Source organism: Gavialis gangeticus, unplaced genomic scaffold (assembly GCF_001723915.1).
Source record: "Gavialis gangeticus isolate Ggan-Ray unplaced genomic scaffold, GavGan_comp1, whole genome shotgun sequence".
NCBI classification, from domain to species: domain Eukaryota; kingdom Metazoa; phylum Chordata; order Crocodylia; family Gavialidae; genus Gavialis; species Gavialis gangeticus.
This window is the reverse complement of record NW_017729026.1, coordinates 42,123,329-42,150,044: the sequence shown is the minus strand read 5'-3', so window position 1 is coordinate 42,150,044 and position 26,716 is coordinate 42,123,329. Positions and strand designations below refer to the sequence as shown.

The following is a 26,716-nucleotide window of genomic DNA, read 5'->3' as shown; positions in this document are numbered from 1 at the left end:
GACAGCTCAGCACAGCCCTTAGCAAGGACAAGAACACCCTGCAGGCAGCTAGCCTGAAGTGAGGCCAAACCTGTGAAAGCAGTTACAACCTACTCCTTACCTGCAAGATTGCCCACTGCTCGCAGCTGCCCCTTCCACAGCTGCCTCCTCCAAATGCTCCCCATGGCATGTCCTGCCACACAGTGTGGCCAGCTTGCTCCAGCAGAGCACAGAGTATCTCTGGTAGTAGCTCCCTCAGCACTGAATTGTGGTGAGCATCTCCAAAGATGCACATGTTGCCTGAAGTGATAGAGAAGACCAGAGTCAGCCTAGGAAAAACAGCTGGAAATCCATAACACCAAGTCTAAAGATCTCTTCCTCACATCCAGGAGAGCACAGAACACTTCTGGCAGCAGCTCCCTTAGCCCTTTGCTCCTTTCCCAGTCACATCCCTGCACTTCTACCTGGGAAGTGCAGGGGCACCAGTAGCCTGAACAGAGAGCTGCAAAGCTGAAGGAGCTTCTTGGTTACAGAAGTTTCTAGTTCCAAAGTCTCATGGAGTCACCCAGCCATGTAGCATGAAGCTGCTGTGTTTCTGCTGATGATAGAAGTGTGGGGGTGACCAGGGGGACAGGAGAGCAAAGGAGAAAAGCTTGACCCACAGCCTGGCATCCTACCTCAAGGTCTCAAGAACCAGGATTTTAGCCCTCGAGGGGGAAATTGACAGAGCTGGGCCTGAGCTGTCACTTACTGCTAGAGGACATGGTTTTCTCTGCTGAGCTCCTGTCTGTGCCAGCTGGACATTGAATCTTGTTCATGAGCAAGCATAGTATGTGGAGGGAGAAGAAATCATCTCCACCCAAGACCCCTGAGAGCTCAGAGGTGTCACTGCAATTTAACACAAATTACACACGAGCTGTGGATACTCCTGTGATGTCATGAAGCAATAGGACATTGAAGCAAAGGCAAAGGGCTCTCCTGGCCTAGGATGGGGTTGGGGCATAGTGATGTTATCTGCCAATGCCATTAGGCAAAAGCCTGGCATTTCCTAAGTAAATGCACTAGGACATTGACTCTTACCAAGTCATCCCAAAGGACCTGCAGCTGACTTGAAACTCTATGGGCTTTGCCAGGCTGTGAGATGTGTGTGCACCACGAGGTGCAAGAGGTAGGGAGTGGCATTGGCAGAGGCTTTCTAAGGAGGCTGCTGGTCACTGCCTCTAGATGGAAGCCAGCAAAAATGGAAATGCTTTCCAGCAGAAAGCCTCTCACAGACCTTTCCTGGATTGTCAGCATGTAGATAAAAAGGGTGCCCAAGATGTCCGGCACCTGGAGGGAAGATAACAAGAACAAGGGCCCCTTTATCATTCAGCCAGTACAATCCAAACCCAACCCTCCCACTGTTTGGCAATTTGCTGCCATTTTAGAAATTCCTTGCTTTAAAGGGACCAGTGTCCAAACACTGCTGCCTCTGGCTGATCCTAAGAAGTGAGCACATCCCTATGCCCCTGCTTGGGGTGAAAGTGGACACCACGACATGTGTGCAGACACCAACCAGCCCACACACCCTCAGCCATTCTCCTGCCCATGTGCACACACCTACAGTCTAATTGCATGTGCCGCCCAGGACCTATTTCTGTCTGACATTAACCCATGTGCTCGAACAAACACCCCAACAAATATCAGTATCTTGGGGAGTGGTTTTAAGAACCTAATTTTGGCCTTTTGCCTGTGTGGATGCTCAGCACAGGACCAAGAAGCACCACCAACTTCAGAACCCCTGTGAGTATCCCTGGGACCATGAGCAAGATGATTCTAACTGTAATTTTTTCAGGTGAGCCCAGCTCTGCTCTGCTGGAACTGCACACTGGAGTTCACACTCCTCATTTATAACTACACCTCCCCATTCTGCACAGCCAGGCCTGCGAAGCAGTAGGGTCCAGCTGTGCATAGCCAGTCCCATCCAAAGAGGGAGGGGGGAGGCTACAGTATCTCTAGCATCCATTCTTTCCTGTGCCCTGTTCCCAACCCCATGGAGAGGAGCAGGATGGAAGGATCATTTCACATAGCCTCTACCAAGGCTGGAAAATATTTAAGGACACAGAACCATCTCTAGCTCCTGCCTTGCCATACACCCCTGCATGGTGTGGCACTGAGGGAAGCGTGCATCTGCTCCTCATGGTGTTGCAGCTGAGCCATAGCCAGGTGCCTCAGACTCCTTGCTGCCTTCTCCTGCTGTATTTTCCCCAGAGTCTATGTTTCTAAACCTTCCAGGGCTGAAAGCTCTTATCAATAACCTAGGTCACTGAATCCCCATCTTGCCTTCATGTGCTCTTTCTCTTGGTTGCAGCTGATCTGCTCTTCCCTTCTCTGGCTAGTAAGGGAAATGGAACTTGCTTCATGTCCAGGAATCACAGTAAGATTGCTGTTCACTCCAATAAAATTGAAGCTGAGAAGGCTTTCTGCATTTGAAAAGCATAAAGCAAATGCAGAAAGCCTCCTCAGCTTCAATTTTACCTCATCCAGAAGCGCATCTCCATGCTACCTGAGGATTGTAATGAACCAATGTCCTGTTGCTATGGCACGCGTGGCACTGGCAGACAGCATGCCATCCATTATGTTCCCCACAAAGCCAAGGGCCTGGTTGGATGGAAAGTATTTTCCAATGACCTGGAGACAAATAGAAAGAAGGGAAACTTCACTGAACCCCAGAGTTCAAGAGTGATATTAAAGAGTTGTGCTGTGCATAAGCTCCTGCCCTACAGCAACTTGGTGCATGTGCAAGAGGTGAATCCTGTGCTTGAACATTCCACCAGTCTTTGCTGGAGATAGCATCATTTGACAACACAACATGAACACAGCTAAGTTGAACCCCAAGATAAGTTAAAACAGGCACACAAGGAGACCAAGTCCTGGCTGAGGCTCTCATTTGGATGCTGAACTGACAAAGGTTTGTTCTGTGCAGGGACAGAACTATCTACAAAAATTTCTTCCTACCATGGACATGGGTGAACAGCAGCAAATACTGGATGAACAATAAGTGTCCCATATGCCCCCCCCCATGCAATCCAAAGAAAGAGATAAACCATGTGTGATGAGCAAAGGAATGGACAATGAAGGATGCCTAGATCCCAGTGTCTCCATACCAGCTTCTTGAGCCACTGCCTTTCATCATGTTGGAGGATGCTAGAGGATGCTCAGGGCTAGAGGCTTTGAGCTCCTCATGGAGCTCTATCAGCTCCTCCTCCGCTGCATCCATGGTCATGGACTGGTCTGGAATGAAAATAAGGAGGAAAAAGTTCTGTAATGATGTCTGAAACAAACCTTGACTCCATGGAGGAACCATGTGCAATGTCATGAGCAGTGTGGTCCAAGGATCATGTTTAACGTCTCAGTGACTTCAGTGGGGTCAGAGGTACAGTGGGATTAGAGCTGCTACAAGCCTCTCCCCATTCTTGCTAGGGGGCTTCTTTTCACACTTCCCAAAAAAGGGCCAGGCTCTTCAGACCATGCAACTCTTCTCTCCTAGGAGGAGGTCTTCCAAGGGCCAGTTGTGGCCCTTTTGAGGTGCTTTTGAGGTGTCATTAGACTAGCAGTGAATAGACAGAGGAGAGAAGTAAGCATTACCAGAGGGAGAAAAGGGGCAGAGCCACTTGCACCCACTCAGAGTATCCTCACCTTGTAGGTGGAAAAGGCAGACAATGCACTCAGAGGCCCACAGGTGGGATGTGGCCAGAGAGGTGCATGTATAGGGTGCCAGCAGCCCCAGCAGGGACCCAATTGCTCAAAAGCCTCTTGCAGCTGAAAAAAAAAAAGGAGAAAGAAATGAATGACATGTACCTGGGTTTGACTAGAGTGATATTCAAGTTTATGATCCTGGGAAGGTGGAAATGGAAATGCATCCCTGTGGGACCCTGTCTGCTAGGGAATCTTTCTGCATCTCTGGGTGAGCCTGCCATGGGGACATCAAGGCAAGAGAAAGTTAGACAATACTTACTCTGCAATAGACTGCCTCCCAATAGGTGACAAGTAACTGAGAGCTGGTCCTATCTCTCTCCCACTCCTTGTTGGAGAAGAACCATAGCTCAAGAAGCTGTCAGGAGAGCAAACTGCTGTCAGAGGAACCATTTCAAAAGCAGACACCACCATCACCACTGAAATCCCTCCAAGCAATCTGATTTTTTTATCATCTGGATATATCCCAGGTGGACCTTTAATTCCCCAGAATCAAGAGGAGCTGTTGCCTGACCCTGGCATAAGATGGTGCAGCTACAAGGGATGTCAATGGGATGCAAGGGAATTACCATCCATTGCCCCAAGGACACCTTGGGAAACTCCCCTCTCATTTGCCCTGCTGAGGGAAACCTTCCTCCATGTTTCTTTGGCCTATTCCCACCTTCACCAGAGAAGAGAGCTTTGTCTGCTCCTGCTGGCTACTCACATGGAACAACCAACTGTCAGTGGTTCATGAACCAACTCTCAGTGGGGTCTTCTTCAAGGATGCCCCTCATGAGGTCACCCAAGGCCTGCATGGACAACTCATGGAATGACTGCAAGAAGAATATAGAAGAGGGAAGCTCAGAGACAGCTGGGGTGTGTGTCACAAAACCCGAAATCATTCTAGGAAGGCCAGGGGTGACTGCCAGGACCCAAAGCAGGCTGGGGAGTAGGTCCCAGCAGGTGAAGCCAGAAGACAGCTGTTTAGGTGGACTTGTATTTGAAAAGAGTCCTGAGCTGTCTCAACCTCCTCCCTCAGCTGTTGCACAGCTGGAAGAGGCAACAGGCACTTGAGGCAGTCATCAAGGATGTTTCCATTTTCATCCATATTCAGTGAGGGTTTCACCTTGCTGGCAGAAGAAAAACAGGAAGAAAAGCCCTCAGTCAGACTGACTTCCAGCCTCAAGGAAGTGGTCTAGTGCTAAGATATGACCTGAACCTAGAACCTAAAACCTAAAATCCACACCCCACTGGACATGGCAGCTGAGAAGCTCCTTGCACCCCCCACCACTCCTAGTTGTCTCACAACCACCACCATCAGGTCTTTCAAGTCCAAATCTCCAAGCAGACCAAACACATTCCCTCTTACCCCAGCTGCAGGGAGAGCAGTCTGTGACCTGAGCCCTGCAGGTGTCTTTCAGCTCCAGATCTGACAGGAAGAACAACAGAGTTAAGGAAGGAGCTCATCTCTGACGAGGGTATCCCAGTGCCAAGGGGCAGGGCAGGAATCACTACCTTAGGTGCTTAATGGCAAGCATGGCCCTGAGTTGAACAGGACAGGCCAGGGAATCCATTGGTTCCTCTTTCATGAAGTCTTAAAAGGCAGAAACAGAGACATGACACAGGAGAAATGAATGTTGAAAGCAGAGATCCTCCCCCCGACAAACCCACCAGGCTGCCTTCCCAAGTGAGCCTTAAATTCAGCCAGGGTTGTCCTGGCCACTTCCCCAGGATCCTGCTCAGGTTAATGGCATCAGTTTAGAGGGCACAGAGCTGTATCCCAGTCACTCACCAGGCACAGCTGGGCCCTTCAAGAGCAGCCCACAATGCAGCATTGCCTAGAAAGCTTTGAGTGGTACCAGTTTTCTGGGCCCCAATCAGACCACTTATGAGGCTCTAATAATCTCATCACAGCCAAGGGACAAAAACAGCTGCTCCCAGCAAAACCAGTCCCATTAGGTTCCCACCAGGTCCTTTGCAGTTTGGGCCCCAGGGTTCCTCCCCACTCACCACCATGCACCTCAGGAGCTCCTCTTTGTAAGTGAACTGGAAGCTCTGTGAGTCATCAGCATCCTAGATGGCACAGCTGATTTCAGTGAATGACCAGATCAGGGTCAGCTTTAAGTCAGGTTCCTGAATTTCACAGGGGAGCAGCATGGAGATGGGGATGAGGAATGGAGAACCAAGGTCCAGAATGTAAAGATCAGGGATGAAATTCAGCCTCATTTGCAACCCTGAGAGATGTCTACAGGCCCCCGAAATCCCTGGGCCCACACCCATCTAAGATGAGGTTAATGGCAGCAGCGGGGACTCCTGCCTGGGGAAGGTCATTGTGCCTCCTGCAGTTAGGGCCTAGGAAGAGCACGAGCAGAGGTGGGGTCACTGAACATTTACCTTACTGACAATATTGATGCCAAGCACCTGGGAAATGAAATGAAAAACAACTGTCAGCACCTGAAATGGCCCCAGAATGAAGCCCACTGCCAGGTCCAAGGCTGGTGAGTGTGAAGCAGTGCAAGACCATAAATGCACTCTCCCTCCAGTGCAGGACAGGTTGTCAGGAGTCTCTATCCCAGCACTCTCTATACATGGGTCCCCCCCACTGCACATCATCCCAGAAGGATTAATGTGGATGCTCATCACAGGCATAAGTTCAGGGGGAAGTTCAGACAGAGCCTCTCTAGGCACCCAGGTGCAAAGGAGACATCAGTCCCATGGCAAAACTGTTCCTGACATGGCACAGTCCCAGGCTTCTACCTGGCAGCTATACCTGGCTCCTACCTGGTCACATAATACTGCAGGACCCTCCTGGTGATGACATGCTCCATGCAGGGGAGCAGCTGAGTTTGGGGGGCATGGGCAGCAATTTAGCTGTAGGTCAGTATCAAAGCCCTGTGGGTCCTGGCTCTTTTCCCCTGGTGATAGTCCTGCATGGGGTGGCACAACACTCACACCACGGCTTCTCATGCCTTCTGCCCCACAAGTAGGAATCACTGCTGACCAAGGAGTTGCCCAACAACGATACCAGCTCTCCCTGCCAGTCACAGCAGACCCACAGCTCTCACAGCACCATCATCAGTGCTTTGTTTCAGATGCACCCAGGCCTCATCATCTCTGTCCTGCAGCCTGCGTGACTCAAGCAGAGAGAGCTACAGTGCCATGCTGAGCCATAGACATTGGGGCAGGGGCAGGGGAGAGTTTGTGACTGACAGGAACTGGGACAGCAGATGCATTGTGACAAGGGCTTCCTCATGCATTTGGCCATAAGGAGTCCCTGGGCACAAGGCATTGGGAAGGTTACAGCAGGTCTCTGCATGTGAAGGAGGTGACTCTGCCTGCTATGCTTTGTGCAGATGGTGAAGCTGAAGCTCTCAGCACATGTTTGGTGGTGGCTTTGCTGGGCTGGGTGAGCCTTAGAGCAGAACCTTAGGGCCTATTTTCCAGCAAACATGTAGGTGCCTTTAGACTCTCCAGCACCAGCCCAGGGAGGTGGATGTGCATATAGATTATGCACTCGGAGCTGGTACATTCAGGATGGGCAATAAGGCTTATGTCTCCTCTCCCACAGTTAACTGGAAGATATGAGAAAACCACAATCTCTTTCTCTGGGTGAATTCCCTCTGGTAGTTGCTTTAGTGCCTCAAAGGGGCTGGTTGACTGCTGACCCATTAACAGGGACATGAAAAATGTGAGTAGTAGAAACTGTGCTTCCCTCTGTATCACTGGAGACCTGATGTGGAGCATGTCCCCTGGTAGAGGGCATTACCAGGGAGAGTAGCCACTGCCAAGCTGCTCTTCTCAAAGGTTTATAGGGGAAGGAAGTGTGAGAAACCACACCAGCTCCATTACCTGCAGGCTGCCAACTATCCCAGACACCTGCACTTTACTCATGACAGCACCAAAGACCTCCAGTGTGCTCAGGGTTAGGTCCAAGTGGGCCTTGGCTGGGAATGCCAGGATGGTCACAACTTGCTGGAACCCAAGCAATGGATTGGTAAGTGAGCAGGACCATCTGGCTGACAGAACCTGAGAGTCCTCCCTATCTCCCCTGATACAAGAACTGCCCATCCAACCTGGAACAAGCAAGGGAGCTATCCAAGGGAAAGGACAAGAGCAGGTCATGAAGCAAACCAGCCCCAGGCACAGAGCAACAGAGAAGTGAGGACACAGGAGGACCCAGCCATGTCTGGAGAGAACAGGGTCGTCACCTCTCTCTCAGAAGTGTCCATGTAAGCTGTGCCCTTCAGAGATTTCTGAAGCTTGAATTTCACGTGGGTAACATCCTGGCAAGAAACCATTGTGGTACCAAGTGCCTTATATAGGAAAATCTGAAAGAAGGAGACCAGCATCACCAAAGAGCTGGGAACACAGCAGCCTGCTGGTCAGGACAAGAACAGCCCAGAAACACACCTGTCCCTAGGAAGGACCAAGAGAGTGCAGCCCTAGCACCCACACATCCAATAACTGGCCCCACTCTCTGCAGGGAAATGGCAGCTAAAGGCAAAGAAAAAGCTCTTCTGATCAGCTTCCTTTGGGCCAGTAAAGAGAGACGAGAACCAAAGACAATGCCTTTGATCAAGAAAATAGAACAGAAAAGCACAAAGTCTGGAGAGGAACTCTCTGCATCCTTCCTGCCACAGTACCATTAAACAGCTCCAGAAACCCAGCCATTGCCAAGAGCACACACCTTCTCCGGAGAGGAGCAGGTGTAACTGGCGGTCTGCTGCTGCAGCTCCAGGATCAGCTGACTGCTCCACGCATCATCATCAATGGTCTCCAGTGTCATGTTCAGGAACTGAGGGCACAAGTGAAGAGAAGCAAAGGGTTGGGTGCATGGGTTGAGTTTCTGTCCTTCTCCTCTGCTGTGCTCTTTCTAGTACCCAAGTCTCACAGGGAGAAGACTCCTTTGGAGAGCTCAACAGATGGACACTCTAGGATCTTCATGCTTCTTGCTCCCCCCTCCTCATCTCTGCCTAAGGATCCTTCACAACCCTTGACACCAGTGGACAGATTTGGAGATTGTGCCAAGAAACCTGTCCACTGGAGAGAGATTGTGCAGGAGGTGGAGGATGGATTAAGTTAGGAGGGTGCCATGGGCTCTACAACTGGCATCTCCAACTGCCAGGGACTTCAGCTCTTTGTTGTGTTGGGCTTGCATTGTGATAGGACTTGAGAATTGCAGAAGCCCTCAAGCAAGGCCTCATCTCCTTCCATTTCTTGAGCTCAAAGACTGTATGGAAAGGCTGGATGATTCCAAATGGACAACTCTGGATGTCAATCCAAACTCAAGGAGACTGGTAAGCCTTCCAAGTTGGACTCTTGCTGGGTTATTGACTTTCATCAACTCATTTGCCTGAGGCATGAAGGAACCCTCCCTTCTCAGACAACCCTACCCAGCTTGGCTGGCTGCAACAACAGCTCTGAGAGCCATCCTGTACCTTCAGCAGCAGGTGCTCCCACCACACATTGTCCTGGTATGTCTCAAGATTTCCTGAAAGTGGAAGGAAAACAAGAAGGAAGTCATTGCCATAGGCATTGAAAAAAAGTCCCATCTGCCTCCCTGGGCATCAGCTCTTTGGAAGCTCCTGCATCTGCACCCAGTCACCTTCTGGGATCCCAAGGTCACAGGCCTTGCACTCCAGTACATATCATGCTGGCATATCTGGAAGTTGTGCACAACCAGTCACTGCAGAACTGGTCATAAGGGGAATGGATGGTGCTCAGCACCTCACAGGTGTCATCAGCATAGCACAGTACAAGACTGGGCTTTGTAGAAGAGCAAAGTGCACAGAGTTGTCCTCTAGCAACAGAAATCTCCCAAGCATGAAGGGAAATGCAGGACAGTGGTTGCTCTGGTGAAGCCCTTCATGGGCAAACCCTACCCTGGGTCCCATCAGCCTCAATGTTGTCAAACTCCTGGATTTTCCCCCTGTGAAAAAGAGTAGAAGCTCTCAAGCATGTGATGCTGCAGAAGGGGAATGGTACCATGGAGGGCTCCAGGAGGCTGCAACCTTCCCCCTTCCCTTCTGTTCGCAGAGATCACTGTGCTCCTTCCTTGCTTGTTGCCTTCAATGATCATGAGCAGGATGGGAATCTTGATCTTCCACTGCTCTTCAACAGCAGGGTGGATCATGCAGTGCTGAGCCAACAGTCCCCACAGGGCAGAATGTGTGCAGCTGCTGGCCCCTAAGGCTGAGCAACCACCTATCATCAAGGGAGAAACAGGGACTCAGCTCTGGAGTGGGGCTCCATGGCTTTTTTTAGGAGGGAAACTGGCCTCCACCATACATAGCCAGAGCATTCAGCAATCAGACACAGGCTGATGTGCTGTGCTTGGCTGATCCTGAAGGCCCCTCAGGAGGTTGTGAGGCAGGGGCAGAGCCTGGCTCTGCTCTGCAAAAGGAAGGGAACTCTGCCAACACAGGGCAGATCTGAGTGTGGAAAAAAACAGAGCATGTTCCTCCAGCTAAGGCTACAGGCACATGTCCCCCACACCACTGGCCCTCCCCACACCTCTGGCAGGAACCTTTCCAAGGCTACTCACCAGAAGTCACACCAGCATCCCCTGGGCCTTAGAAAGTTTGGCTGGAAAGAGAAAGAGAGCATGTCCATGTGTGTTTACTTTGTAACAGGGCTGATGCCTGATGCTGCTGCAAGCCTGTCCATTCCAAATGCACCACCCACGTACACTCTGGAAGCTGGACACAGCTGGAACTTTTATGGCACCTTCCATGTCTGGATCTCAATGAGCTTTACCAAGGAGCTTTCACTCCCAGCCCCTCTGTGAGACAGGCACTGCTCAGTCATCACTGGATGATTGGGAAAGCTGCAGCAAAAAGGCCTTGGGATTTCCCTATGGCACAGCATAAATCTGGGGCAGCTCTGGGTTGGAGGAGCCCACATTGTCTGGCTCCCCCTCCCAGGTTATAATGACCTAATTGTCCCTCCTGCCTTTGGCCTTCTCATTATGGATGGAAGAGGCTGAAGATTTTCTAAGAGGCAGTTGGAGCTGGTTCATCCCACAGGGATCTGGATTCCAAACCTCTTTTGCTGGGGTCCATGCAAGCTGCTTCTTCTCCCTCCCACTACGGTTGCTTGGCCAGGTCCCCAAGGCATCAGCACAGAGGGGTCAGAGTGCAGCTGTACTGAGCTGGCACTATGTACTCCAGAAGCCTGGGCCATAAGACCTGGAGAGATGAACCGGACAGCTACTTGTACCCCTGCACCCAGCTCTCTTCATCCAGTCCTTAAGGGTAGTCTCCTCTTCTTCACCAATGACCCACCTGCTTGACTTCTTGTCTCTCAGAAATAGCTGATCTCTGAAACCCTGTTCTAACACAGGCCAAACAAGTCTCAATTTCAGAGAAGACTGAGCAGAGCAAGGCGAGAGAATGAGGAGGCCATCTCAGCACAGGGATTCCTTCCAGTTGGGATGTTGTATGTCATTCCTTAAATGGCAGCACCTTGCTCCATAATTCACAGTTAGCGTTGGCCATGATCTATCTCCATTACCATGACAAAGCAGAGAATTTCCCAGTGGAGAGGTACAAGGGATGAAGAGAAATGCATTGATAATGCAAGGGCAGCAACTGGTTACCTACTTGGCTCATGCCACTGATTAAGACATCCAGATGTTCCACACAGGTGGCTCAGATGCTCTGTTCCTTCTCAGCATCTGGACTGGAACAGTTTTTGGACTTTTGCACAGGAGACAGAGGGAAAGATCATGAGCTAGTCAAGAGGCACTGACAGGACACTCAGTCTCCATCTCCTTTGCAGCCAGCTTGAATGTTGCACAGTTACAACTGATTTTATGTTCTTATCAGAGCACAACTCACTGGAGCTGAGATAAAGGAAAAACCAAGCTTGTGGGGCAGGTTCCCAGTTCAGAAACATCTCAAGCACTGTGCAACTACCCACTAGACACAAAGTGTTTCTGGGGCCTGGGAGTATGTTATGTCTTGAAAACTGCCAAGTTCTCACTTCCCTCATCCTTCCAAGAGAACCCTTCAGATTCAGCCCAGTGAACACAAATGTGCAGGCATCACACACCCAATCTGCTCCATCTTCTCCAGAGGCTCAGCCAGCTCAATCCTCTGCATCTCATAATTGTGATTCTATCAATGGCCCAAGCTATATCCTGAGGACCAAGACACATTCTTGAGACTCTATTTCTACAAGACAAAATTGCTGTTCTCAAGGAAGTTTCCTTGACAGACTGTGTGGTCAGGTTTTCACTCCTCAGTGCCTGAAGAGGCAAATCTCAGCCTCATCAGAAAATATACATAGTCCAGTTCAGAGTCTAGTCTTGCTGACACCCTGGGAAAAATCCAGAGTAGCTTCACTAATGTCATGAGAGCTCCCTTAGATCTGTACCAGTGGAAATGGTCTGACCCTGGTTTTAATGACTCAGCCTGGCTGCCCTGAGGCACCCCATGCTCTTGCTCAAGCGGGTGTCATGCTGAAGCCTACTAGGACTGTAGGACCAAGTCTCCAGCCTCAATTTCTCTTACCATTTGGCTGCTAGACAAGCTGGACTGTTTGAAAATATAGTCCACTAAGTCCCAGGCCCAGTCATCCAGGCCCTACACGTTGAGCAGTGTCCTGCTGAAATGGAGGATGGCCTTCTTCACCTGGAGGGGAGGAGAGGACAGACTGGAGTCAGGACTGCCCTTATACCCAAATGGTGGTAGGGACCAGCCATGGCACAAACCATCCCTCAAACCTTGGAAAGGATAACAGGGAGGGAGAAGGGTCCCCAGCCCTCCAATTTTATTTCTAGGGTTTATAAAGAGGCAAGAATACAATGTGTCCTTACTACTCAGTAGTCCCAAATTGGCATCTGAAGGAAAGCAGATCCCTCCCCACTAGCAATCTGATAACACTTCCCTAGATCCTGAGTATCCCCAGCTCTGGAAGCAGAGGGGCAGACTGCCTTCCCTGAAAACACTGACAGGAGGAAAGGTTTTCTCTACAAGAGAACCAAGAATCTCAGGTGGGAATTTTGTGTCAGGTCCATGTGCCATCCCCAGCACAGCCACTACTCACAAATCACCTCACCTGAGTACTCTGATTACCAAGCATGCACCTCATGGCCTTGACTAGCTCACATTTTTTCTTGGTCATCTCTGGCACTGGAAGGAGAAGGAGGGTACAATATTGCTGTGTTCTGGGAGCTCATCCTCCACAGCAAGATGCATCCAGATTGCAAAAGACCCATTTGTAACCTGGGAAAGTCTCTGGGGCCATAACAAAGGTCTTGTTAAACCTCTTGACATCAGAGGGCTGCCAGGAAAGATGTCTGAACAGGATTTGGCCTCAGCATTCCTGTGTCATCCAGCAGGACTCAGGGTGCTACTGGCCCTTTGTGACCAACCAGCAGAGGTGGTTTGGGTCTAGCTCTACACAGCCAGAGCTGTTGAGTGCAGCTAGAGCAGGACAGGTTATTCATTCTGGACAGTCCTAACTCAGCTCCTGAAGGGTCAGGCAAGATGGCAGTCAACACGCTTGCTCTGGTCATATTTAGTCAGCAGCAAAGATGCCACTAAAGATTGAGAGGGACACCACATGGCTTGCCTCCTTGTTGGTCTTGAGCTGGGAGCCCACAAGGAAAATCAATTGGTCTGGGGAGATACAGACTGCAGGGAACAGAGTAGAACTTCAGTGACCTCAGCACTCCTCATTTTCATTCCCCCTTCCAGGTTTGGCACAGTGCAGCGAGGTTCGAAGGAACCCCCTATGTCACTTGGAGTCTCCTCTCCTTACCGAGCAGAAGGAGACAGTTGAACACCTTGACCTGGTTCTGTGATCTCGGCAGTTGTGCAATATCACATACCTGTGGGAAGAAGGGAAGGGATTCTCCGCAATTCCATCTGAGTGCAGATGAAAGTGTGGAATAGATCCTGAACTCCCACTGATTATGAGTTGAACCAGAGTCTTTTTGAGTCCCAGGAGACATCACTGCAATCACAGCAAGAGCCAGGAACTCAAAGGTCCAGACCATAAATAAGAGGGGATCCTGATTTCCAAGTCTCTTTAACAGCACAGCTGTTCTTGGCTGGACTCACACCACAGGGTTGATTGTTCTGGTCCTGACTCGCTATGGCAAAAGAATTTGCATGGACCTCCCCAGCAGTTGAGATGAACTGAGGGGAGACAAGGAGACCACCACCTGTTTTTTTCTTCTTGGGCAAGCAGAGAGGTTGCCAGCAGAGTGGGGCTTTGCACCGCCACAAACTGGGTCTGTCTGGCTAATGGGACTTGGACCTCCTGGGCCTTAAGACGAGTAGCACAGGAGTGACCTCCCTTTACCTAGGTGTGCAGGGCAAAGCAGATGCTTTTGAGTTTCCCACTGGGGAGAGGGACCTGAAAATCATAGGCCACCTCCAAGATCTGGCTCAGACTCTACAACAGAAAGTGAAAGTCAAAGGGAGGGTTACAGAGGAGAACCATGGAGTGAGCAAGAGCAGAAAATTAGTGAGTGAGAAAAAATACCTCACTGCCCCATGCTTGGTGTTTTACTACTTGGGTGCTGGCAGTTTCCATGTCTGCAGCTCTGACCATGCCACACTGTGCTGTTTGAGCCCCTGCCCAGTACCCTGAATACACCCCACCCACATTACCACTCTGGAGATTTATATTCCTTCCAAAGGATGCCAGGAGGAAAGTGGGTCCCATAGCCCATGGGTGTTGTAGGCCCCAAAAGTGACCGCAGAGTCAGGACCAACCAGCCACAGCCCCAGGGTCACAGGAGAGGGAAGCACAGAGCTGAAGTGGGATTCTCCCCTTGGGTAAACCTCTGCTGCCTCAGGGGCTACCCAGGTGCAAACAAAGACAAACACATAGCAGGGAGCCCCAAATCTCCATGTTTTAAACTGCCAGGCCCTGACCATAATCTCTGCACTCCACAAGACACAACCTCCGATCCTCCCTACCCCATGGAGCTTTGAGAGGCCAAGCTCAGAGGGAGCAGAGCAAAACTCAGCTGGAAGGAGCAATCCAGTAGTTCATTTCTTTTGTCTCCTCTTATCAGACTTCCCAGAAAATAGAAGCGGCATTCCCAACACAGCCCCCAGTGGTAGGTGAGTCTGATCCGTTAAGGAGTCTTGAACTTTGAACTACACCAGGAAAGCCCCAAGAGAGCTATGGAGTTCCTAGGGCAAGTCGTATATGCACAAACATGCCAGTGTGCACATCCATGCATACAGACAAGAGCCAATGCTGGTTTCCTAGGTGGTGTCTCACTATGGTGACATGAAGATTGTTGACCCCTCCTTCATATTGCTGCAGGAGACGGGAGCCTCTCAAAAACGATGTCTCTCATGGTGGACAAGGAGACCCATCATGGGTCCCAGCACCTGGACCACAGACTGCTGCAGCTGCAGAGAGGGAAGGCAGGACTGAGTCCCTCTGACAGACTTTCTGGGAGGTTGCTCTGGATCAGGAAGAGGCACAGCTTTTCTCCTTCTCAGTTCAGCAGCTTACTTGGTCCATCATTGGACCAAGTCTGCGTGATTCCCAACTACAGCAGCTGGGAGGGGCCATGGGATATGGCCCTGGGATGGCTCATGGATCACACCTTTCACTGTGCTGATGTGCCCAGATTCATGTGCAGAGAGTGAACTCCTCCTTGCTGCCATCCCCCTGGGCACCAAAGGTGTCATGCCCAGAAGGAGCTGCCCTGTATCCCAGTACTCATTGACACCCATTAGCGCACACAACTGCACACTGCCTGTGGGCAGAGCAGATTCTTAGGCACGTGTTATGAGCCCCTGAGACTGGGTCTTCCCAGCTGAACTGCCCAGACAGGCAGACATAGTGACATGTGACAGCTGTGCTGTAGAGCTAGAAAGACAGCAGCTCACATCTCCAGGTCCTCGCTTCTCAGCCAGCCGCTGCTCATTAAGTTAAAAAAAGGGAGCACATGAAAACAGTAGTCAACTGCCCGACAGCTGGGGAACGGGCTCTCATCCCTGATCTGGAATTTCATGTTGGCAGCCTGGGCAAAGCCTCCCACAACTGCAGAGGAGGAGAAAAGACAAGACGTTTGCACAGGAACATTGGAGTGAGGAGGTGCTGCTGTAGCTCCAGGACATGCAGGCCTGGTGGTCATGACAATGAATAAAAAAGAGAAAACTGGAGCAGATGCCCAATGCACAGTTTATACAGTGGTAAATCAGGCTAGGGATAAAGTTGCCTCCTCTGAAAGGGAGAGAGAATGATGCACTAGCTTCAGCTTCTCCTGTGGCCCAGTGTTTGGCCTCTCCCTTAAGTCCACTGCATCCTTGGCTAACCCTTGCATTCAAGCAAAATGTCTCCCCCACCACCTACCAACTAGACACTGTAATACCGGTTTCTGAATTCACCAAGTCCCCCTAATAATTCCTTGCATGAGATCCCTCACTCATAAATGCTGACTGAAACACTTAAATGAACAATATTTTGGCTCTGGTTGGCTGGCCAAGTGCAGAATTCACCTGGGCTGTAGGACAGCTTCAGCATGGACCAGGAAACTTCTAGGATAATGCTATGCCCAGCAAAGCACCTATGAGCTATGGTCTTTCTTAGCAGAGGAGCTGCCCCATGTTTCAGAGGAGCTCAACACTGGGGTGGATCATGTTTGTGCTCTCCAGAAACATCTGGAGGAGATCTGTCTTGACAAGGCTGCAGCCTCTAACCAGGGCCCATGCAGGAGATACACCATAGGCTCAAACTACATTGGACCAAACAAACTGGGCATACACTAAGGTTTTTGTGAAGAAACTGGGCAGAGCTAACCCACGTGGGTCTCCCTCATGTCTTTGGAGGCCAAGTGGATGATCCTCCTGACAGGGCTCCTATCCAGGCCCTGTGTGTCCCCCTGCAAGACTTTCTTCAGGCTGGAGTAAATGGTTACTTTTGTCCCCTGGGAACACACCAAGAAAGAGAACAATGGGTTTCCTTTGGGACCAATGCCAGATCATCCAAGACTGTGATGTTGGACATCAGCTACCCAGGGATTGTTCTACAGTCACTCTGAGGGAGAACTTGCTCCCTGGACAGAAACACAACCCATAGTGTCTTGGGTTTGTCCTTTCATGCAGATGTTCACAGATGGCACTAACAAGGGAGGATTGTCAGGCACTGTGAGGGCACAATGTAACAGAATGGTGGGAGACACAGAAATATGATCAGAAAAGCAGTTAGATGCATCACAAGCACTGTCAACCCAGTGCACTGGGGAGGTAGGAGTGACTGACATGTTTCCTTCAGAGACGGGGTTACCGGGGGAGTAACAAGGAGCTGCCAGGTGATCTTGAGCAGCAAATTTAGCAGGAGTTTCCCAGGCAAGATGCTGCCAAAAACATTGTGTGATTGGTTCTGTTACTGAATGAAGAAAGGTGTTGAAATATTTGTGAACCAGGTTCCCTTAACCCAGTGGCACTATACTTGGATGACAGCAAATTGGGTGAGGAAAGAATATTGCCAAGGGTCTAGACAGAGACTCAGCACCCTTGGCTGTATTCCCAGTTCTTTTCCTGACTTGCTGAGGGACAATGGGTAAGTCACTTCACTCCCTGGGCCACAAAGCTAAGGCTTTCCAGGCTCACAAGGCTGCTGGGAAACTATATTTCATATCTCAGTGCTGTGAGAAACTTGGAGGAAGACACTAAAGAGGCTCACAGCACTATCCACAGGGTGAGGGCTTGTTTGAACATGGCTTATACCATATCTCCCCTCCACTGGGGAGGGAGAGATGATGCCCATGTGAGCATGCCCTGATATCACAGTGACATCACAATATAACAAGGGCATGCTGTATTGTGACCTTTAATAGGAGAGGATGAATGGAAAAGACACAGCAAATAGGCAAGGACCATATTTAGTTGGTGTTTCACCCTGCACTGCCTTGGAAGGAAATGCTTAGAGCAGCCATGTGATACAGAGCCATCACCCTACCTCCTCCTGTTGGAGTTTCTCCAGCAGAAGGCTCACAGTAATGTCAGGCTTCATGTCTGCCTAGCCAAACCCTGGCCAAGATTGCCCTGAGCTTGGTCCATCAGGCATCTCTCTGCAGAGGCTTCACTGGTGGAAAAACCTGCAATGGAGTAAAAGGATTTTATTGATTTCTGTGTAAGAAATCACATTGGTCTCATTTATCACCATCCACTAGCAGCTTTGTTGGAGCCAAACCCTGTGGCCTGGCTACAAAGGAAAGGTTTCCTAGCACAGCAACAATGGGAGAGCTCTCTAGGCCACCCTCCTGGCCTGAGGCATCTGGTACTGCCAAAGAGGCACTTTCCTTAGTGCAATTTAGTTCTACCAAAAAAGCCTTTCCTTGTCAGGATGGAGATGATACTCTGGTGTTGGCCAGCATCAGAAGGTAAAAATCTATAATCAACAGTCCCATGTACAATGGCCACAGCTATACAAGCCAAAGGGGTGAAGGTGGACCTGGTCAGGGAGAAGAAGATGCATTTATCCCTTTCTCCTGCTCTGTAATGCTAGAAGATTTGCTTGCAAAATAGCCCAGCCAGGTGGAAGCAGAGGTTACTGTGACATTTGTTTTCAGGAAAATAAGAAAGTCATGTAGACAATAACAATTCTTTTCTCCTTGACAATTAGCTGGAGAATTGGGATTACACACCTAAAATTACAGTTTAGGGCCAAAGTTTTTGAAAGCTAGGCCCCCTATATACATACCGGGGTGGGAAGGGGCTGTTTAAATTAGAGTGGTTCCCCAACAGCCACTCCAATTAAAATGGCTCACCATCACATGTATTAGGCACCCCACCTTTTAAAATGGCCATTGGAGCACTTTACCTAAAGCTTATTCAATGAGCTTTAGTTAAAGCACCCTCACAGCCATTTCAAAATGCAGGGGGAGAGAGGGCTCATTACATATGACAGAGAGTCAATGCTGGAGTGTTTTAATTAGGATGTGGAGCAGACTTGATTCCTTGACCCTGCTCCAACATGTTCTAATTAGAACATGAACCAGCACATCTAGTGCTTAAGCTTAGGTAATTGTAACAGGAGGCCTGCTCGGGGCCGATCTCCATGTGGCCCACCCACCTGTTCCTGGGCTAACAGCCTGCCTTCTCCCACACCACGCCTTGATGTTAATTAATTCATTAATGGATGTTAATTAAGCGGGAGGCTCCCCATTTTCTGCCCTGATGCTAGGGGGCACTATCTGCAGCTCCTTTCCTCCCTTACACCACAGCCCAAGCCTCACAGATGGCATCACAATGTTCTCACTATCACTGCCCACCCCACACACTGGGCCTCAGTACCCTACTATTGAACCCCACCTGGATTCCTCCCTTCAGTCAGACTCTTCCGCCGTAATACCGAGCAACATAGCTCCCTGAAACTGGTTTCCCTTCATGTGTGTTCCCCCCCACCGAGACCTTCGGCTCCTCTAGCCCTGGCCCACCTCCAGGCTAGTCGGGACCCCAGGCCCTCAGCTCTTGGGCATCCCTCATGGTGGGCCCCTGGCCCTTCGACCATTCCGGTCCTGGCCCCAGCATGGGCCAGTCAGGGGAAACTCCAACAGGCCTGAGTTTATGGCCCTTTTCTCCTTGAACTGCCTTGTTTATATGGGCAGCCCTGAATCTAAAATGGCTGCCCTCATTAGGCACCTGAGGGCTGCCAGCTCCAGGCCCTTAAAGTGGCAGGCACACACAGTGCCCTGCCACAGTAATGTATACAGAAACACCTCACACCATCCACCTGGCTGCAAGGGGGACAGGGTCAGAAAGAGCTTGAGGAATGGAAGGAGGCCTTTCCCTGAATATCTAACACAGTCTCCAATGAACAGAAGCATGTCAGTGTTCAGAGGCTGAGTCTTGATCCTGACCTGGTATCAATCACCCAAGCTACAGTCCAGGCCACCAAGTAACACTGGTTTGCACAACTGAAAATCTGGCTCTAGAAAACCTGATTTTAGCTAATCCACTTATTCCTTGTGCTTCCAAGAATAGGTGTGAGACTAGAGATTAGGCATGGAGAACATCATGGGGATCTTACCTCTGCTGGGTAGTTTCAGGTCGATGACTTCCATTGTTCAAAGTTGGCTTAAACAAGCTTTCTTTCTCTCATGCGCTGAGCAGCTCCTATCATGGAAGTGTCTGGAGCCACTCAAGCCGCCAGGTCCAGAACCCAAGAAAGAGGTGAGCCAACAGCCTTTGTGATGTAAGCATCACTATGACAACTAGGTGACCAATCCCTGCCTCATAGGTGGCTGCTAACCAATGAGGGGCTGTGTATCATGTAAGCTTTCACAGGGCTGCATAAGGCTCCAGATATAAGTATCCTCAGAGGAGGCTTAATTTGTTTTGATGTAGAATATCTTAGTCCCTCAGATCACCTTGGAGTTTCCTATCTTCTTTGGATGCGCAGTACTTTCCAACACTGATTAACTATTTAAATCTGCCCATGGTTGAATCTGTGAGAAATAAAAACAGGTAGGAACCAGGAAAAGCTTCCTGTCACTTCCTAGTTGCTTGGCCTCTTTTGTTTTTTTCATCTTGTCATCCAAAAGGGCTTGCTGAAGCCCTCAAATGTTACAGAACTGGGTTGCAGCCTTCTTGTCCATCCAGCCCACCAAATGCACCCTGTCCACATGGCTCTTGGGCCTGTCTACATGGAGGTCCCACCCCCCCTCTCCATCCAGTGCCCCCAGTGGTGGGTGTGGGGTGGATAGCTGCCATGAAAGCTATTCAAGAAGTTGATGATTCAGGACTTTAAAATTTGGCTCCATGGGAATCTCACACAAATGTCTCATGTGGTAGAAAATCTTTATATAAAGGTACTCGTTTCCCTCCCATGTCACTGCCATATCCCCTAAACATTAGTTATTTAACTCATACACAATCCCTGTAAGACTGACTATGACCACTATTCTCAATTAGCAGATGAGGATAGTGAGGCAAAGAGAGAGTAACTGATAGGTCCAGAAGACATGTGCTGGTGCAGGGAACTGAACCAAGACCTCTTGAGTTCCTTTTCAGAGACCTCTGATGTGTCAAACTCTCACTGCAGAGGGTTCACTCTTGCTTTTCCTGAAATGCCTGTAATTTGTGGAGGAGGAGGGAGCTTTTCCTGATGATACAAGAATGGTTGCATGTACTTGCTAAATGAATAGGTGTGATTAGGTGCAGTGTGTGCCTGCGTACACTGGAGGAAATGCAAGACCAAGTAAAATACAGCAAGAGCTGTGCTAACAGGCACTTTATTAGACAGAAAACTCTACTAAACAGCATCTGAGGGACACAGCAAAAGCAAAACCAAAACCAGAAGTACCACTACTGGGGGATTTCCAGTTTTGCCACTGCGAGCCGAGTTTTTCTTTGTCATTTCTTCGGCCCACGGCCTGGGGCAAAGCAACCTGCTCAGGGCCTCCCTCCCTGTCTCCCAGCACACTGATGCTGGGGAGTGCACCAGACAGTGCACATTTGATTATATTTTTTATTTGTTATATTTTTTATGTGAATAAAGCATCTGGCTTAATTAGGCTCTTTGCTTGCATCAAAACACAGTGAGAAGCTGACACCCCCTCTGCACAGGGCTACCTGCATGAACACTTTTCTCTGAACTTAGCAACAGCAAGATCTGTGATCTTAGGTGTGTTATGTCTCAATTCCATATCAGTGAACTTATGGCAAAGTTTGCGATGCTATTAAGGCTGGCTGTGTGGCATCTTACAGGATGCCATGCACAAACTTCAGTCTTCTAAAATAGTGCCTGCTACTGGCAGTTCAGACATACGGCATATGCAGTTTCCCTCAATAATTGCATGCTTCTGGCTTGAACTTCAGAAATGGACATCACCCTTTAGCTTCTGCTGCAGGTGCTCAGTCCCTCTGAAAACTCAGCCATAATCTTAACTCCTTCTATAAAGAAATGGGATTTTTTCCATGTGCAATTTCCTTTTATCTCATGCTCTCTCCTCAGATTTAAAGAAGGAAGGAAGTATGGTTTGGTTTGGTGTCTGGAGCTATGATTCCCCTCTAGAGAAACTGGATTAAAATTCTTGGTTTACTTCACACAGACCTCTGGGGACAGGTGTCAGTCCCGCCCTGGGACTGATGTGAAACAATACTCTGGAGTGCCAATCTCATTCAGAGCCTTGTTGTTGCTGTCTATAGTCATAAAAGACATGAGGTACAGTGATATGGGATGATGAAAGGCTTTGCATGCAGTTAATCAGTTCCCACATCATCTGATCTGCCCTTTGGATCTCCCAGTCCTCAAAAGGAGGTGAGCATTAAAGGCCTCCATTAGTACCGTGCTGTCCTTCCCGCCTTGCAAATGGGGGGTCAAAGGCAGCTCATGAAATCCCACCAAACTCCCACATCCTACACATGTGCTACCAGCATTTCTTTCTTATTTCCTTATCTCCTTTATTGGAAAAGAATGGCAACAAGTTCCTTTGGCCTGGAAATATAAGTAAAAGTGCAAGGTCTCACCATCAGCTACTTGGCCTATTGCCTGCCCCCCAACCTTATGTAGTTTGGTGAAGCTTTGACTTTGTTCCGAGGGATAGGTAGGCTCCAGACCCACCCAGCATGGGAACTGCAGCCACTGAAAGCAAATAGTGTTCAGGGAGGAGAGACAGGAGACAGAGCACTTAAAATATCACTCAAACTAAGGCAGCAGGTTTCCCAGGTGTGTAGAGGTGCTCTCAGTTGGGCTGTCTGGGCAAATGCAAGCATGCAGTTGTCCATCAATACATAGCAGCACTGAGCTGGTCTGCTCAGCAAAATGAATTTCACTTCCAACACGTATATTTTTATACAAACCAAAATAAAGCAGTCTTCCCTGACCAAGTGCAGGGGGTGGAACCCAATGATCTTGTAAGGTCCCTTCCAGCCTCTAACATCTATGAATCTATGACAAAAGTAACAAAAAAACCCATAACCTATATTTTTGGCCTTGATTTTTCCTCTGTTCTGACATAAGGTGACTATGATTTTCCCCCTATCCCACAAAAGCAAAGGTGGCAAAAAGTCTGTAAAGGAACCAAATTTAAATCCTTTACTTTTGCCACGTAGGAGGAGGAATAATTTCACAACCCCAGGTGAGCAACTGGTAGTGGACCAGCTTGGGTCTCAAACCACATGTGACTGAAACCTGTCAGCATGGCCTGGTTGTTTCAGACTTTGCTTTTTCTGATACACCAGTGTTTTTACAGAGAGATAATTAACACACAATCCATATCTAACCATAAATTCCTATGAGATGGCAAGGCATCTGCAGTGTTTGCTGAAAGGGAAACGTGAGATCATCACCATGCACCCCACCCACATTTGACTTTGTCCTATTTGCCATGCAGTAAAATCACAGTGCCTTGTGGCCACAGGATTTCTGCAGTAGGATGGTGAATGGGTGCTAGCTACCTGCAGTGAAAGCACACCCTTTTTTGCATTTGGAGCAGTAGTACCTGATAGGACATACATCAGTAGAAGCTACCGTGTTTGGGTAGTGATGTACAAATAGGCACAGGGTGACAAATGCTTGTCCCTTCATTCCTCCATCATACTTTCATGCAAGCAATGTGTTTAGGAAAGGGAAGCCTCTCCAGGTCAGGGTAAAGATGGCCCCTTGCGGGGAGATGTGGGTCCTCAGAGGAAGGATTAAAATGAAGACCCTCCATCAGCACAGTCACCTGAAAAAAGGACTCTTGTTGGCACCTGTCCACATCCACATTACACTGCTCGTATCCTTCTGTTGGAAATCTGGAGTCTCCCAAGGAGGAGCTGTCCAAAAGGGAGGTTTTCTCACTGTCTTGGAACCCTGAGGTGTCCTCCTTAGTCTCCCTCCAGACAAAATGAGAGAACCTGCACCCTGTAAGAGTGGACACAGACCATCTGTGGCAGAAAGCCACCTTGGTTTCTTCCCAAAAATATCTGCCCTGTGACACTGCGATTTAAATCTCTGTGCTGTGACCATTCAATTAGGATGGGCCCAGCACACAGGGGACCACACCCTCAGCCTGTCTCTTTAGGGAACTTGAGCTGGCTGCATTCTTGAGGGAGGGGGGAAACCTGCTCCCTCTGCTTACGTGACTTGCATCACTTACCTGGGTAAGGGGTTTCTACCTGGGGAGCTGGAATCTGCCCGGTAACAGGTGATGCATTTCAGATTGGTTGGCTGACAGCCAACTGGGGCTGACCTCCGCTGGCCCAGGTGAATGAGGTCACAGGGGCTATGTAAGTTAGGAGGGGGAAGGAGGAGCTCGCCTCTCCGGCCATGAGGTGACGCAGCAGCCAGGCAGGGGACAGAGAAGCCTTAACATCTGAAACTGGCTCTCTGCCCCCAAACTCACGAGCTAGGAACCGCCTGCCTCCAAAGGGAAACTTCACCTGCCTTTGGAAGATGCTTGTGAGTAAGCTACTCAATCTGATTAGATATTTAGCTGGAAGTATCACAGATGCGTAATCAAAAGGCTACCACAGCCAGACTGTTTGCTCTTTAGGATTTCTAGATATTGCTCTATCCTGTACCCTAGTTTACCCTACCCCCTGTAATCAATAAAGTTCTCCTTTTTGACTGGTGTGGGAGACTTATTGAGGGGTGGGTCTAAATTATGCCTAAGAGACCCCTTAGGTCTGTGGACTAAGGGAGACTATACCTTTTTGCCCCCGGACTTGGGGAAGTACCCCAAGTGCCTGTACTGGGTTGAGTACCCGTGGGACTTTAGGCCTGTGTTACCCCAAGGACACAGGGCCGCGAGACAGTCCATTCTTGGGGTGGTGGCGGCACGTTACCCCCAGACTAGCGAGTGTGCTCCGGGAGAGGGGTCGGCTGGACATAAGGCACCCCTAGGGAGGCATTCGGAGCCTGGAAGGTGGTCGGGCGCAGGGAGGTGGGCGGCTCTACACAGGAGCACCCCCTACTGGCCCGCCTCACGTGGTGGAAACAGTGGAGGGATACGAATACCCAGCTGTGTTCCTGAGGTGGGATCTCTGCACCCGCCACACCATCCATCCAGATAGGAGACTTCTGATTCAGAGCTGGAATCCAACCCTTTCTGACTCACACAGAACATGGCAGTTTTAGTCTCTCTTTGGGAACTGAGGCATTTCAGTGTAGGGTGTGAAACTGCTGTCGTCCTCCTCCTCTGACAAGTAAAGGAGAGAAGCTGCTGGTGATATGTTGTTTCCTGCTGAGAGATTGTTCCTCCTCTTCTGTGATTCCAGCTTTAGCGTGGGTACAAAGAGCTCCTCCACAAAGAATTCTTCCTCATTAGGCTTCTTCTCAAGAACCAAAATGGCAGAGGCCTTAGATAGGAAAAACCCTAGTGGGGAATGGGATGTTTTTTTCTTTGATTGATGTTTTTTAAAGCCAAGGCAAAGAGTGTGCAACATACCAGCATCACATGAGCCTTAGAGAATGATTCTTATCATGGACCTATTGGTAATGGAGCCCCTGCAGGCTACAGTGGGGTTATGTTAATTTCCATATTTGCGGTGTGCTCAATGCAAAGAGACTCCTTTCTGAGCAAACCTGCCTACTGTTCCAGCAATGCAAATGGCAAGGAGTACACTGGAGCATCCTATCTGACTGGTCCACCCATTTTAAGTGCTGAGCATTGTCGCACATTGGAGAACGTCATCTGTGATAGCACAATGCTGTCTAGCTGCTTCAGCACAGCCCTCCCTTGCAGGTACAATTCTCCCTAGGCCATGGGCCAGCTTGGGGCTTGCACATCACTGACTCTTTTAATCCCTATATCTTTTTCTCACCTGGATTTGATTTTGCTTTTGCATTTCCCCACTCCTCTGTCCTTCAGGTTCAGGAATGGAATGTCGTGGTGCTTTTAATTCTAACCTAAATCAGGCCACAGGCTGCCCAGGTTAAAATCCAAAGTGCTGCCTAGACTTTCCCAATTTTAGGAAGCAGTCTGGGGACACAACAAGTACAGTGGAAGGGCTGGGTCAGTTCTTATTTGATACATTCTGGTTTGGAAAGGCAACTTCCAACCCACTGAAAGTGGTGAGAACTGAAGTGCTCAGTACTGTGCAGAATCAGGCCCTAGAAAAATAATCCTATCCAAAATGATGGAAAATAACCCAGTCTGTGACGCCAGCCTGCTTCCCCCGCACTCCTGTCTGCATTTCCTCCAACACATATCTACCTACATTCTCTCCCACCTGAACCCACCTGCATTTTTCTGAGCAGGGACTGGGACATCCCCCACACTGGGGTCCTGGATGGACCCAGGGGAGGCGCAGCCAGGCCCAGGGTCAGTAAGGACATAGCCACGGAACTTCTGGTGGGACTAGATGCGTTCAAATCAGCAGGTCCTGATGATCTCCACCCAAGAGTGCTGAGGGAATTGGCAGGGGTCATTGCAGCACTCCTGGCATAGCTTTACAAGCACTTGTGGTACTCTGGCAAGGTGCCAGAGGACTGGAAAAGGATCAATGTGGTCCCCATTTTCAAAAAAGGGAGGAAAGAGGACCCAGGAAACTATAGGCCTGTTAGTCTTACCTCGGTCTGGGAAAGCTCTTTGAGAAAATTATCCAGGAGCAGATCTGCAAGGGACAAGCAGAGGAGATTATGTTTAGGGGCAATCAACGTGGGTTCACTAGAGGCAGGTCCTGTCAGACCAACCTGGTGGCCTTCTATGACCAGGTCACAAAATCCTTGGACACAGGTGTTGCAGTGGACATAGTCTTTCTGGACTTTAGGAAGGCCTTTGACCCAGTCTTTCACCCCATTCTCATTAAAAAACTAGGGGACTGTGCCATTGACACCTACACAGTTGAATGGGTCACTAACTGGCTGGAGAACCACACCCAGAGAGTGGTTGTGGACGGGTCATTTTCAACCTGGAGGGATGTGGGCAGTGCGGTCCCCCAGGGCTCGGTCCTCGGGCCTGCACTGTTCAACATCCTCATCAGCGACTTGGATGAGAGGGTAAAAAGCACCCTGTTCAAATTCACAGATGACACTAAGATGTGGAGGGAAGGGGGCATGGTAGAAGGGAGGAATAGGCTGCAATCAGACCTAGACAGGTTACAGGGGTGGG

At 49.6% G+C, this 26,716-nt stretch overlaps 1 long non-coding RNA gene across 1 annotated transcript; it reads right to left on the bottom strand.

Annotated features, from left to right (window-relative positions):
- Positions 1-13,811: 13,811 nt before the first annotated feature.
- On the bottom strand, positions 13,812-19,896 carry LOC109299660. The gene is made up of 4 exons (XR_002097947.1): positions 19,708-19,896; positions 17,635-17,773; positions 16,478-16,600; positions 13,812-14,100 (listed from the first exon to the last, which is right to left on the bottom strand). It is a non-coding gene; the product is annotated as an uncharacterized LOC109299660 (long non-coding RNA).
- Between the last annotated feature and the right edge of the window lie 6,820 nt (positions 19,897-26,716).